This window comes from Ahaetulla prasina, chromosome 8 (genome assembly GCF_028640845.1).
Source record: "Ahaetulla prasina isolate Xishuangbanna chromosome 8, ASM2864084v1, whole genome shotgun sequence".
NCBI lineage: Eukaryota > Metazoa > Chordata > Lepidosauria > Squamata > Colubridae > Ahaetulla > Ahaetulla prasina.
The window spans coordinates 31,900,719-31,912,872 of NC_080546.1; the positions used below are offsets into that span (position 1 = coordinate 31,900,719).

General features: G+C 35.5%; 1 protein-coding gene across 3 annotated transcripts in view; it reads right to left on the bottom strand.

Moving 5' to 3' along the window:
- The window catches only part of TRIM2 (tripartite motif containing 2), a 105,620-nt gene that overhangs the window by 67,793 nt on the left and 25,673 nt on the right, over positions 1-12,154 (bottom strand). The window contains exon 1 of one of the 3 annotated variants that reach the window (XM_058192057.1): positions 2,732-2,889. The exons of the other annotated variants lie outside the window; for them this stretch is intronic. The gene's annotated coding sequence lies outside the window, so the exon portion shown is untranslated. Of the gene's footprint in view, positions 1-2,731; positions 2,890-12,154 lie in introns of those variants that run through there. 3 annotated transcript variants of the gene reach the window in all.

Consider the following 12,154-nt stretch of genomic DNA (forward strand, 5'->3'; position numbering starts at 1 on the left):
CGCCGCGAGCTCAAAACTTACTTATTTATCTGCGCTGGACTGGGTTAGTTTTTTAAGTTATGGGTTTTTAATGGTGATTTTATAGTTTAGGGTTTTATATCGGTCGTTTGACCGTTTTAGTTTTAAATTGGCCGGTTAAATATTTCATTTTAAATGTATTTTAAATTTATTGTGTACCTATGTGTTTTAATAAGGCTGTACACCGCCCTGAGTCCTTCGGGAGAAGGGCGGTCTAGAAATCTAATTAATAAATAATAAATAAATAAATAAAGGATATATGCTCTGATAAACCATTATCACCTAATACGCCATCCTCCCAACATTTACTTTCAGACTCAATATGCAAAGTCTAAAAGCTGTATAGAGCTGACAATGAAGTCCTGAATTGGATCCATATTTAGCCAGATTTCAAATATAATCTACTATGTTACTTTGGTTGATTTTGAATCTTACAGGAATCCATCATGTTTCAAAAAGGTCGGTTTAACATAAATTATAAACCCAACTAATTGCATGGATAAAGCCCTCAGATTACAAAGGCAACTGGGACCAGGATTGCCATAGGAAACATAGGTGGGAATGGGCAAGAGTTTCCATTAAGGAGTGCTGGGGGCACACACATCTATAGGTGCTACAGGCAAGCAGGTACTATGGAAGGAGAATAGGCAGGGATACTACAGAGTACAAGACCCATATGCCCCTTGGGAGAAAAAGCAATCTGAGACCCTCCCTGTCAGCTTCCCATGGACCTTGCTTATGGGAGGCTGGCAGGCAAGGTTTGAAATGATCACATGTGACTGCAGGGATTCTGACCATAGTGGATGTTGCAGTGGCCATAATTTTGGGGCTGGTATAAATCCTTTTTTTCAGTGCTGCCATAACTTTGAATTATTGTCTATAGCATATTTTCAAATTTACACAGCACATTTCACTCCATCAAACTGTGACATTATTGCTTTTTTGGCATCTCATACATCCCTCTTTTAATAGCCGTGTAAAAATTGTAACATACATAGCTAAGAAACAGGATGCAGAAGATGGCTGTTCAGCAAATAATACATTCCTAAAATACACATGATAAAAAACTAAAGCAAACTGTTCACCATTCTTCTAGTATTGTTCTTTTCGATTTTCATACAGGAAACTATAAGCATTCCAAGCGTAATTTTCAAATACAAATCTATTTAGTACAATAATCACTTCAAACATGTGAGATATTGAAAGCTGTGTATTCTAAAATCACAGATTGATATAGCTGTATATATCAGCTATAGATCAGCAAACAAGCAAAAAGAGTGTTATTAAATATGCTAGAAATCCATCTTTGATATCAGTTTGTAATAATCAAATTTATCCCTAGGAAAAGGTTAAAATTTTTACCATTAAATTATGTGCTTAAATCACTGAGAAAAAACAACTTTTTTGTTTCCCAAGCACCATTAGTATTAGGCATTCAAGCTTGGGAGGCACAGAAAGATCATCCTCCCTTTATAAAATTACAAAAGGCTTCATTATAAAAACAAAACAAAACAAAAGCACTGCTCACCATCCTTCTGGCATTGTTCTTTTCATTTCTCATACAGGTTTAACAATCCCTTACAAACGCCCATTTATTGAAAGCTTTTCCACCAGATCTTGCGGAATATCTCAGCAACAACACTTTTGGCTTCTGAATTATTTTCATTTTTTTTAAAACCTGGCAACTAGATTAACAAATTCATTCCTGCTCTATGGGATAAGTAACTGCTTACAGCTTTCTCCAAAAAAGTAATGGCTCCAGATCATAATTTCACCTCTGTCAACAAATCTGTTCTCTATTAATGCCGCACATCGCTACTTCTTCTGCAGAGCTCCCAAAATTTTCCGCATCACCAATCATTCCATTGAAAGACGGGTCAGTACTTCCTTTTAAGAAAATCGCTTTCTTCTTCGGCTTTCGTGTCACACACTGCTTTTTCAACAAGAACACTTTAGTTACATTATAGGGTGGGGAATGAATCCAAACCAAAATGCTACCCTTAACGGAACAGTCTGAAAGTCAGCAAGGAAACCACAAACACTTACTTACATTTGCAATTGTTTGCGTGATCCGTGCACTGATCCGGCAGTTAATAATAACAAAAGGGAGAAAAGGTCTTTTGAAGCTACTTTTTATGAGCCCAAGGCCAGGGGGAAAAGGAGGTCGCCCTCTGAAAACCACTCAATCCTACATGCTTCCATCCTCTTCTCTACCTGCTGCTTTTCCCTTTGCGTGCACCAAACAGCTGTCAAGAGTTAACAACCACCTTAGGAGGTTTTTTTTTCCATCCAAAGGATGGATAAAAGGAGGCAGGGAGGAAAAATAGCCAGTGCATTAATTTGTCAGCATTACGCCTTTAGTGAAATGCTAACATTTTGCCTTTCTTGAGCACTCGACCAAACGAAACCACAATCCTGCCTTATTTCAATAAAAGGGTCATACTATTGCATCTTAGGAACATACACTTGAGACTGAATGGAAATGTTAAAATAAAATAAAATAAAGCATTCTGTTAATCGAGAACAAAACCATTCACCAATCATTCTCCCCCCACCCGCCCCCCGACTACATAAAATGTGATTCCTAAACATGCATTTTAATTCCTGAATGCAAAAGAGCCACCGAAAGAGAAGAATCCCCTATCCCAAATCACCCTTACTTGCTGGAAAAATAGTAATAAAAAAGCAAGTAAAACAAGGCGCTTTCGTTTACCGATAGAATGTCTCCATGTAAAAATTGTTCTTAAACTGCTGCAAATTAACAGCCGTTGTGCTCGATATCAGATTTCTCCCGGAATGTGGCTTTTCCCAACCACAGCGCCTCCATGTAGGCCCCGGCAAAGAACCAAACCCAGCTCCCTGCACGGAAAACAGCACGCATACAAATGCTCACCCGCCGGCTCCGGGCTGCAGCGACCACGTGATCCCTTTCATTTCCCTTCCCTCCAAGGCACCTGTCTCTGCAGGGAGCAGTTTCTGTGGTAACTGCAGAGAGCGAAATTTCCCCCCAACTGTTGCCATGGAAACATTGCATAATCTATATGTCCCAGATTAAGGCGTCTCCTCTGAAGCAGATGTGACATTTGCATCCTAAGCTTTAAAAGGAAAAACAACAACAACAGCCAACAAATAATGAAAACTGGCCATGTTTTTTTTTTTCCTACTACCCACACGTGAAATGTAATTGTAGCAAAAGCAACGTAAGGAACTGCATCAATAAGAATTTCAATCTGATGTCCCTTCTTAGAAAATGTCCAAATTAGACTCTTTTCTGAATATATGTAACACTGCTTGGCTCAGAGGGCTTTTAAACTAAATATATAAAAAAGAAAGAGTTTATTTATTTATTTATTTATTTAATCAAATACTTATTAAATAATATATATAAGTATAAGCATGAATTGAATACATAAAATGAATACAACTAAAGGGAACATTAGGACAGGGATGGTAGGCACGCTGGTGCTCTTATGGAATTTTAATTTTATATTAAACTCTTACTCCAATGTTTTCATAAACAGGAAATGAAGACATCTCTTTTACCAATTCAACAGCAGTACAAAAACAGACGGAGAAAGCTGTGACCCTCCAAATGTTATGGGACTCCAATTCCCATCATCCTTAATCAAGCATTGACAAAGGAAGATTTTGCTGTAATTCAAAGACATTTGGTGGGGTTTATATTATCCCTTCATGCTTTAAGTACTAAAATGTGTTAGCACTTTATTTCTACCTACCTAATTTAATATTTCATATATAAATTAAGGGCCACCGACGATAGACAGACAGATAGATAGACAGACAGACATTTTCCATTAACCTTGATTAATAATGAGTGACCTTTCAGAAAACTGAAATTTATTTATTTAATTATCTATTTTCTTGGTTTTCCTCTTGAATTTTCCTTTGTAAAGCAATTATAATCAGAAAAATACCTTTTATCCTTATGAATCTACAAATTTACTTCCTTTTTTAGATTTGTCCTTTATTTTTTCCAATTAAATATTATCACTGTACACATGATGAGTACATGCTACAATCCTGGAGATAGTGCAGTGCAGTATGCTGCCTTCTGTTATGCTTTTTCAATTTCCCAATTTAGGAAACTTAGTGTTTACCCTTGGACATTTGTCACTTAAAACTTAATACTTTCCTTTATAACTTTTTTCCAGATCACTAATGTCAAGGAGAGGATGCAGTTTTTCCTTTTCCCATGGTAGCTTTGCAACACTTTTAAAATCTGTACATAAAAATTTAAACTAAAGTCACAGAGGAACATGCATAATACATGTTGATAGAATCAATGAAGCAAGCAAGTTAAAAGGGTAGCTGTTTTTCCACAAGATGCTGACTATAAACTAACCAATCAGTGTTTAGATGGTATGGTGAGAAGTCATGGCCTGGGCAGGAAGGCAGGATATAAATAAAACAGACAATGGGCAGCCGGCAGCAGAGATAATTGCTCTTTTTTAAAAAGTTAACATTCTCTAGAAATTGTTAAGCTAGTTTCTCTGAAAAGTTATGCAGAACTAAAAATATCACTTCTGTTTTATTTCCTTTCAAATATTGAAAGCATTGTGTTCTAGATGATCCTTATAAACAATAATTTTGCTATAAAACGAGGGCCATTTTGTGTATTATTCACACAAAGAAGGATCCATATACGGGCTGAAGAGCCCCAAATTAAATTATTTCTATAGTCCTAGAATTGACACTTGCCAACTAGATTTTTCTTTTTGCAAATATTGATGTTTAGTATGGCCGTAGGGATCTCTAATTTTCATCGTCACATGACCACCATTTATGACCTTATCCTCTGACTTCCTACAAACAATGAAAGCTGGCAGAAAAGATAGAAAGTTCCTCTGATACATCAATCTTGCTACTTTTTTCCCCTAAGGATGCTTGCGATGGACATTCCAGAACCTCCATAGCATCCCATCACTCAAACACACTCTTCAGCGTTACAGTTGTAGAAAGTTAGCACCCACCCCTCTCTTAGAAGAATGATTTATTTATTTATTTATTTATTTATTCACAACAATATATGTAATTATCATACAGAAAGGTTATATAGTATATAAACATATATATGAGTAAGTATTAGGAGGTATAAGCATATATATATATAGGAAGAAGAAAAGAAAAACAATAGGACAGGAACGGTAGGCACGTTTGTACACTTATGCATGCCCCTTATTAAAAAGGAAGAAATATTTTATTTTCCTAAAGGAGAAACATGTTTCTAAAGACTTATGCCTCAGCTCCCTGCCCCCCAGCAGATATTTTGGTGCCAACTTATCTACAAGACAAATGACTGGGCCAGTCTATCTACAAAACAAAAGACCTCAGCTTCAGGATGATGCAGGATAAAGCCATTCAGCCAAAATAGGAAATTGCCCTTCACTGAATCACCTAGCAAGATTCAATCAAGCCTGGGACACAAACAACATCAGCTATAACTGCATAGCCCCATGGGTGTCTGACTGCAACCAATAGGATAAGCTCAAATTCAAAGCCCAAGAGGAATAAATCTCTCTCTCTCTCTCTTCCATGTGCTTAACTGCCCAGGACCTCAAACCATGTGGTCCTGCCCACCATTAAACCACCTTTCCAAACAGCCTCCATGTTTCCAGGGTCTTTCTCCCCACTTAGAACTGACCCCAAATGGACATTTGTTCCAACACAGTGTTACTGTACTTTGAATAGAAATAAAACATATAAACCCTAGGTTTAATATCCTAAAAAGGGAGAAGGATATCTCTCTTGAAATTCAGTACATGGCTAATGAATTTTTTTGAGCTTCACAACAGGAAATAACTACAAATAATATTTTACTGCAATAATAATATAGCAGTAAGTAGCACTTATCTTTGTATGTGTGATGAGAGGATGAGAGAACTCTGATGTGATGTTATGTTATGTTATGATTAATTTATGTTAAATTCCTTAAATAATTCAATTAAATACTGAGGATGTGACCTAAGCACATTTTGTTCCATTAATGTCATTTTTTTCTGTTTCTGCCAGATAGAAGCATTGAATTAATTTATAGAGTTCTCATTTTGTTCTAGATTTTAAAATATAGTTGTTTGCAAGAGGAAAAGAGTGATTAGAAAATAATCCCTTGAAATGCTTTAAAAGAGTTGAACTGCTCAGCATAGTTTTTTTTAGTAGAACAGACATAAATTCAGAGTATTATTAAAAAGACAAGAATATTATTAGTTAAGCAGCATTCAGAGCATTCAAATTTTTAGCAAAAGCTTAAATAAGAACTACCACATCCATTATAGAATCATCCTGCTTTTTCCTATTAAGGACAAATTTTATATCAAATTTCAGCTGTGGAGTTGTAAGAAACCCCAACTATGTTGTTTTTGCAATAAACACCACATGCTGCCACATGAATAAAATAAGTAGAGAAAACAACTGGGTTACATAAATAGATTTGTAGGCCCTGGTGTATTTAATGCTGATTATGTCAGTTACTGAGTAATTCTTCAGCAATTGTTCATGAAAGCTGTCCAGGTCTAACTACTGGGACAAAGAGGAAAAGCAGAGGAGATTAGTGGGGGAAAAAAGAAATGGAACTTGTTAATCAACTGTATCTGTGTTAGTCTCATTTCAAAATCAGGATCTCAACCACAAATTTGTTTACATATTATTGGAAGCCAGACCCAAATGTGAACATGACCAAGATACTGTGAAAGTTATTTAAGCATATGGCTCAGAAAACAAATAAATAAAGCATATATTTAGCCTGTCCATACTCCACCTTGATGGTCAAATAATTAATTATTATTTTTTCCTGCAATACCCATTTCATTTAATGAAAAGCAACTTTGAAGTATTGTGATCATAATGGAAGAGAAATGGAGGAGCTGGTTAACCACATTTTTTGTTAGTCACACTGTCTCTATTTACAATTTTTCCATCTGTAGTGGAAAACATACAGTAAATAAAAAGCAATAGGTGGAGGGGCTTAATGCATAAAATACACTTCTCAGAAAAACAAGGAGACTTATTCATCCCTTTTGATCAAATGTAAGTCTCTTGAGGCTGCCTTTGAAAAGATTTTTTGTCAGAAAAACCAGGAGTGAAATGCTATCAGTTTGCTCCGGTTCGCTCAAACCGGTAGTGATAAAAGCTACTTTTTCAGGTGAACCGGTAGTTAAAAAAAAAAGCTACTGGTTCCTCTGAACTGGTATTTCTGAAGATCAGCTGTGCCGCGCAGTTTAGCTTTGCTAGAAAGCAGGAAATCCTGCTTTCTAGCAAAGCTAAACCACGCAGCACAGCTGATCCCCCCCTCGCTGTTCTATTTATCTTCCCAAGCCGCCTTTTGGTGTGCACTGCGCATGCGCACGTAGCACATATTTGGTGAGCACTGTGCATGCACTCACGCAGCACATGCTTGGCATGCAGTGCACATGCGCAGCCAGCGAACCGGTAGCAAACCAGTTCAGATTTCACCACTGAGAAGAACCTTGTATAATATCTCCATAAAATATATAGTTCAGATTTCCCAATTATAAAGTAAAATAGTCCTCTCATAGTAGGCCTCAGTCTCCACTTCAAACATATTCTCATTTTGGCATTTCTTTATGATATCATTATCTTCACAAAGAGATTGTACATCCTTACTTAAGGACAGATTCCTTGATTTTGGTTTTGAAATCCAAAAGCAGATAACTATAGAAAATATACTATGAGTTTTAAAATTGTTGCAGTATATTAATTTCTGAGGGTTTTTTTTTAAATAGACACATGGCTATTGTTTAAATACAGAGTAATCAAATGTATTACTGCTTGACTACCATTAGCCTGCATGCCATAGCTTCGGGCTACCATAGAACTTGATTCTTGTCTTATGTAACTTCTATAGTAAGGCGTTAAATAAAGAAACAATGAAAGAGAGCTACTTTCTAATAAGACTGTTTTATTAACACATTGATTTGACTGTGATTTAATATTAATCTTCTCTTTTAATAAGTATCTGTTCTCAAAAGGCTAAGAAAGATGGAAAATAGGAAAATCTATATTTCAAATGCTTGTTCTTATTATTTTCCAGTTCAATTAGATATTTTTAGGTAGTGGTTTTTCCTTGTCTTGTTGATTCCCTTGTTTAGATGAAGAGGAAGAAAAAAGAAGCCACAACTGACTAAAAAGAAAGATAGAAAATAACTACTTTTATCTATAAACTGACTTAATACGCTATTTTGTGCATCCCCTAGTTAATTTTGGATTTGGAGCTAGGAATTCTCTTTTTTTCTGACACATTTTCTAAAAGCAGACCTGAAACAGTTTGCAATATCTAATTTCTTCTGCAATGCTTTTTTAGTATACCTAAGCATTCAAAAACAGAACTGCAAACTGCAGATAACAATTAGTAGTGTATCTAGTTGATGTAATCTTGTGAGGTTGTGTGAAATTGGGTGTTTGGGTCAAGCTGAGAGTTCCTACCACATTGTTGCTCAATAAGGTTCTTAGTTGAGCCTGGGAGTATTCCCCAAATCTCTGTATATTGGGATATTTTAGTGTTGTGCCTTGAAGAGAGAAGATAAGGAGAAGCTTTCAAATATATTCCTACCATAATAGACATGGGCTTGTCCCAAGTCATAATGATACCAACCAGAGGTGGGTTTCAGCAGGTTCTGACCAGTTCTGGAGAACCAGTAGTGGAAATTTTGAGTAGTTCAGAGAACCGCTAGTAAAAATTCTGACTGGCCCCACCTCCATCTATTCTCTGCCTCCCAAGTCCCAGATGATCAAGAGGAAATGGGGATTTTGCAGTAAACTTCCCCTGGATTGGGGAGGGAATGGAGATTTTACAGTATCCTTCCTTTGCCATGCCCACCAAGCCACACCCACAGAACCGGAAGTAAAAAAAATTGAAACCCACCACTGATACCAATTCATGTGAGAGACCATATGTAAGGTCTGGTTTTCACCTCAGAACAATTATTTGTGATCTGTATGCAGCCAACAATAACATCAATCCATTGTCATGGACAAAGCAACTATCTGGTCACTTTTAGTTTTATGCTCATAACTGATTTTTATAGGGAGAATAAAAATTCACTAAGCAGGTGGTTGGGAAAAAATTCCCTGGGCCTATGAGACAGCACTGTGGTGCATCTGGTTGATCTCTGGAATGCAAAGTAATTAGTATAATAAGTAATTAGTACATACAGTATATGTAGATAATGCTTGGCGGTTTTGATATGCAGAAAGTTAATGGGTAGTAATAAGTCAAAAGATGATTGTTTCAGTAATAAAGCCTAGATAATTATCCAGGGACAGCATCACAAGCAGAATGCCTCCAAGAATATCAAATGCCACACAGATTATGAGGGTTGAAAAACAGCTTAAGCACCTGGTGCCATTATGTGCAGCACTAGTGAGAAGTGACATCTGTTTTGGCTTGGGGTAGCTGTTGAATTCTATGTTCAGAAAGGCATGCATGCCTTTTGATGCTCTGTCTCTTGATCAGTTAGATAAAACTTTTCTTACAAGTGAAGTTAGAAAAAATTTGGGCTTGGAAATTTATGCTGCAGTTCTAAGTAAATCCTTTTGAACATATTTATCTGGGTAAATATACATTTATCTGGGTAAATATACATAGGGTTGCTTTCATCAATAATTCTGCTCTCATCAATAACTAAATAATTTAGTATTTTTATGGAGTGACTATTGTATTTTTACTTTCTAAATGAAACCACAACTATGCTTATAATCTTACTTCAGTTTTCCTTGCCTTTACTGAACTATGACGGTCGCAAATTTATTTATTTATTTTGTCACAACAGTATATATAAGCATAAGCATGAAGCAACTATATAATATACAAGCATATATATGAGTATAAGTATGAAATAACTATATAAATTGGATATAATGAAAGGAAACAGGAACGGTAGGCACATTTGTGCTCTTATGCACACCCCTTAAAGACCTCCTAAATTACATCTCAAATGCAAGAATTGGTCACCAAGTTAGTTTTCCATCATTGTCATAATGGTGAACAATTGTTCAATGAGGCAGTTGCTAAACAAGAACTATTTCTAATTGTCTGAGTTAATTCAGAATGAGTTTGGTGGTACTCATTGTATTATTGCAATTAAATAAATATATTTAATTGTCGCCTTGTCGCCTTCGACAAGACCTAAGTTTGACTCATAGAATCATCTATTGTAATGTCCTTCCTGTTAAAGACTACTTCAGCTTTAATTGCAATAATACTAGAGCAACAAATAGATTTAAACTTAATGTCAACCGCTTTAATCTAGATTGCAGAAAATATGACTTCTGTAACAGAATCATCAGTGCTTGGAACACATTGCCTGACTCTGTGGTCTCTTCCCATAATCCTAAAAGCTTTAACCAAAAACTTTCTACTATTGATCTTACCCCATTCCTAAGAGGACCATAAGGGGCGTGCATAAGCGCACAAACATGCCTACCGTTCCTGCCCTATTTTTTTTCTTTTCTTCTTCCTATATATATATATATATGCTTATAACTCCTAATATTTACTCATATATATGTTTATATACTATATAATCTTTTTGTATGATACTTACATATATTGTTGTGACAAAATAAATACTAAAAAAAAATACTATCTACCTTTTTTGTTAATAAATGTTACTAAAAAGCATACACTTTCCTTAGCTGCAGCATATTCCATCAGTTGTATGCAGTAGCTCACAAAAGCTTGTCTTTAATAAAAGCTTGTCTTTTTTGGTCAGAGACAATGCTACCAGAATTCTTACGATTTATTTATTTATTTATTTATTTATTTATTTTTGTCACAACATTATATACAAGCACATATAATGAAAGAAAACAATAGGACAGGAACGGTAGGCACTTTTGTGCACTTATGCACGCCCCTTACAGTCCTCTTAGGAATGGGGTGAGGTCAATGGTAGACAGTTTTTGGTTAAAGCTTTTGGGGGTTTGAGAAGAGACCACAGAGTCAGGTAGTGTGTTCCAAGCATTAACAACTCTGTTACAAAAGTCATATTTTCTGCAATCAAGATTGAAGCGGTTAACATTAAGTTTGAACCTATTGTTTGCTCTTGTATTATTGCAAATGAAGCTGAAGTAGTCTTTAACAGGAAGGACATTGCAATAGATGATTCTGTGTGTTAAAAACAGGTCATGTCGGAGTCGGCGGAGTTCTAAGTTTTCTAATTTTTTTGACACCATAGAATAATAATGCTGTCCTCTGAATTAAATGTTTGTTATTATTATAGCAGCTATGAGGCTATTATAACTATAATTACAACTAGCACTTTCTATTTTCATTGTTATTCACATACTTTAATCAAAAGCTATTTTTTGCCACCAATATATGCCTAGTCTTGAAATATGTATAATTAAACCTTATCTAGGAGTTTATTTAAATTATGTCAACAACTTCTAAAGAATGTAGAGTCTTTAAGGGCCTCTGGTGGCTCAGCAGACTAAGTCTGTCTGTTATTAACACAGCTGCTTGCAATTACTACAAGTTCAAGTCCCACCAGGCCCAAGGTTGACTCAGCCTTCCATCCTTTATAAGGTAGGTAAAATGAGAACCCAGATTGTTGGGGGCAATAAAAGTTGACTTTGTATATAATATACAAATGGATGAAGACTATTGCTTAACACAGTGTAAGCCACCCTGAGTCTTCGAAGAAGGGCAGGATATAAATTCAAATTTAAAAAAAAAATGTTACTGAAGGCTTGTGGAAGTTCTGCATTCTTTGGCAAATTTTAATCAGTCTGTCTCATAGGATCATTGTCAGACTACACCACTAATTTATATTTCTCTTATTTTTCTTATCCCTGTTAGGACAATACATTCTGTATTTTCCTCACATACAAATTAACTAGCCTAACAAATTTCAGAATGAATTTCAGTGGTGGAATATATGGCATAAATATAAGATAAGTAAGTATAGGTTTCATAGCAAACATATTAAGAGACTAATGTTACTGAAATGCTTTTGTAATATAGCAATTACAAATGATGTTGCATCAGAAATTGCCATGTAAAACACTATTTAAATCAGAACTTCAACAAGAAGAACAATTTTATTTCTTTGTTATAAGTAGCTAAACGTATATTAGCTTTGATAAAATTCAAATCTGA